Source organism: Centruroides sculpturatus, unplaced genomic scaffold, assembly GCF_000671375.1.
Source record: "Centruroides sculpturatus isolate CEXI.00-Female unplaced genomic scaffold, Cexi_2.0 scaffold995, whole genome shotgun sequence".
Lineage (NCBI taxonomy): Eukaryota > Metazoa > Arthropoda > Arachnida > Scorpiones > Buthidae > Centruroides > Centruroides sculpturatus.
In genome coordinates, this window is record NW_019385527.1 from 9,527 (window position 1) to 13,545 (window position 4,019).

The window sequence follows — 4,019 nt, forward strand, 5'->3', positions numbered from 1 at the left end:
GTTTTTAAAATTCAAAATTACCACTTTAATTATGATTCAAATCTGTACAATACGTTATTTTGTCGAATAATCCGGGCGATGGAAATGTTAAATTGTGCGAGATTCTAGAGAAATGTCAGTTCTAAAAGTTCTAGACAACGGGATACTCCTGGCCTTAGGTATAACTTAATTCTTGTCTAAACTTGCCTGAGTGGTAGGATGAAAGAATTCTGTCTCGGTAGGATTTTGTGTGGTACGTTTTCCGATGACATCTCATTTCTTGAATATCCGGGAGTTCCATTACTATTGTACACGTAATTAAAGTTAAGAAAGTCTACGAAAATTACAGTACATCATTGTATACAATAGGAAGAGAGGAAGAAAAAAACCTCGGAAATTGTGCACGTGATGACTGCACTTATTAAAAGTTTCAGCTGTTTTTGATAAGTGGTGGTTTTCGTTTTAATTATTTTATAGTATTTATGTGACCGCAGGGTCAGCTCCTCTATAGTATATCGTCAGGATGATACAACAGTGTCTTGCGGACAGACACGGAAACCGGATTGGCCGTTTATCTCGTTATTTCGAATGGCCGCGTGTGCGGATAGTCGGATACGGAATTGAGGCGGAAGGAAAGAACTAGAGTAAGTACATTTTACACGTTATCATATAATAAAATTACTCGTTTATTAATCGATATTAACTATTTACAACTGATAATTATAGAGGCTTAGCTAATGCTAATAATAAAATGACATAAGGCATAACTACATCCCTGACAACGAGAGAAATAGAGTTCACATTAAGTTCGCGCGAAAATAAATACCTGTAGAATTCACAAAATGATGGTAGAAGTTTTCACACTAGGAAAACTTGAAGTAGCAACAAGTTTTTCGAAGTTGCGACGAATTTCATGGAGTGGTGACGATCAGGAAGAATTACGGCGGCGACGAATAGCAAGCGGCGGCCAACACACGCACAGTACAAAGATAACTCGAAGATTCTGTCCGACTCATCGAATCCTCCTTTTTATTAGGGGGTTTACATTGGATTTTCCCCGTGGTCTTATTAGGAATTTTTTCTGTCACCGTCCAATAGTTTCCTTTTTTTTTTTTGCTATAGATTCCGAGTGACAAACTAGAAAGCTGTGTCACCTCCGAACAGAAGTGAATCCGGCGAAAGATGTGATCGTATTCCTTCAGTTTTTTATAATGTGGAAAAGAAGTTCATTTTTTTCATATAATTATTTGTTATTTCGCTTTATTTGAAAACGAACATGAAAGTTTATAAAAAGGAAAGTTGACAAATATTTATCAGATCTGTCTTCTCACACTTATATATTCTTGTGTCCTCCGAAGCATCACCGAATTTCACGTACTTACTATTATTTAGCGTGCGAGATTATTTCCATTTGGTCAATTAATTATCGTATGTTGCTGCGGCTAAATGTGCAGTTTGAAAAAGACATGACGGCAGTTATTCGTATGACCACTGTCATTAAGAGCACTCTACAGTTACGACTTGCACTACTTCTCCAGAGCTTTCTTTTCGTGTGATCTACCGGCATCACAATTACACAAAAAACTGAACTTAAACTGGACTTCGAACTCACATTTGAGTTATAAATAAAGCCAAGTGTTTATTTATAACTCAAATGTAAGTTCGAAGTCCAATATATTCGCAAAGGTTTCAAAGACATTGAACTTAAACTGTATTAATATCGGCAATGATTTTAAGTTCAAAGTGTATAAGCAGCTGATTCGATATTTCAAAACTGTTACTTAACACTTTACTCTCTCCACGATGTATTTCCATCACCATGGAAGAACATCGTGGAGAGAAAACTAAAAGTTGCCAATTTTTAGATTACCTTTGAGTCAAAATAGTCATCTTTCTATACATTTTTCATATTTGGTATTTCATTGTATATTTAGCATAGTGACGTTGTCACAATAAACGAATGCTCGTTATTTATTAATTTTAATCATCGTTCAAACTTAATTGTTATAGGCCTACATATGCAATGCACACCGTGCCCGCAATATGGTATAATTTATTTCACGAGTGGATTGAAGTTGTGGATGTGTGAATTATAGTTTCATATAATAATAATGATGTTGCGGCTGCACAAAAATAGTTATTTTATTTTATTTTTATACTAGTAATATATAAACTGTGTAATTTAGGTAAATATTTTAACTTTACCATAATGCAATATAATATGACCGATTAATATCTACTGCAATTTCGAAACTATCGACAATAGTAAATATAAAAATGATATATAATAAGGAAAAGTTATTTCTTCCTCTGAATTTAAAACCAGAAGACAAAAATACTAGTTAAACTCAAATTTGAGCAATTAATTACTGAATAAAAATGAAATTACCAATGCACAATTCAAAATTCCCATTACACATCTTTTATCCTGTGGCACATTAAAATATACACTGAAGAAATCAATTTACTGTATTTAGAAATGGAAGTATGAACTTCAATTAAAAAACTAAACCTGCTAGAATTTTGTTACTTCGAAAGAAAAATCAAGAAAAGTCAACATTGTTATTAGCAGCCAGTAAATGCGAAACTGACAAGGAAAACATTGAGATGTTCATAGAAAATACCTTTGTAACATTTAAATAAAGTGTTTTGAATGGTGCAGTTGTTGAATTTTATTGCTATTATTTTACTTGATTTCATACGTTTGAAACCAATAAAAATTTACAGGTGTTTTTAGAGGTATTTTGTATTATACTTGGATGTATTTTAGAAGTAATATGCTACATACTTGGAAATACGATTTTTCACTAAACGGCATCAGTATTTTACTGTTCATTGACTGTGAATTTAGTCGGAAATCATACTTATTAATAAAGAATACTTGATTCTAAACAAGAATTAACACGGGGTAGCAAGCGCAGAGATGTACAAATGAAAAAATAAAATAGCGAACGTTCGTAGCCGAAATAGCTCAGTTGGGAGAGCGTTAGACTGAATGTCCCTGGCTCGATCCCGGGTTTCGTCAGACGTGTGTGTATATTTTTTTCTGTTTTAAAACTGATTTGATATCGAATCAACTGCTTATATACTTTGAACTACAAATCATTGCCAAAATTAATACAGTTTATGTTCGGTGTTTGTTTAATTGTGATGCTGCTAGATCAAACGAAAAGAAAGATCTGGAGAAGCAGTGCGAGTCGATAGCTCTTGAGTGCCTATAATGAATGTGGTCACACGAAGAATGTCCATCATGTCTTTTCCAAACTGCATTCTTAGCTGGAGTTACATACTATAGTTAGATAGGAAAATGAAAATAATCTAGCACGTTAAATAATGGTAATTACGTGAAATTCGGCCGTTCTTCGAAAGATACAAAAATTTATAAGTGTGATCAGAGGGTCGACACCTCTTTTGTGCCTCCTCAGGACTGACACAACTGTGTCTTCTACGATAGACACAGACATTTTAACGGGCGGAAGCTCGGAATTCGCGCGAGCAATCCCTATGCGGCGACCGGATTTGGTATGGAGGAGTGTTGAGAGATTGTGGATCGGAAGAAGTGAACACTACAACTTAATTAGAACTAAAATACCCGTTTATTTATTTATATAAATAACAGAGTGTTTTGGTTAGCTTGCTAATAGCGAATTAAATCCTCTATAGCAGGGCTTCTTAAACTTTTTCTATTCACGACCCTATTTATGATTGTGATTTTTTTCGCGACCCCCAAAAAATATAAAACAAAGATATATACAAATTTGCAAAAACAATAATGATGTGCTACCTGGTCTTTTATGTTACAATCAGGGCTGTGGATTCGCGTAAAAATCTACCGACTCCGACTAGGGGCAGACTTGTTACCGAAAGAGACCAGGAAATTCTGATGTTATCACGTGACCTCAGAATAAAATATTCAATAAATAAAGTTGTAATAAAGATAGAGCGTAGAAACTTTTTATTCCAAAGCTAAAAGACTTCTCTAAGTAATATATAAATATGTATTCGATAATTTTTACTTTTCCGGCTGTTATACATAACAG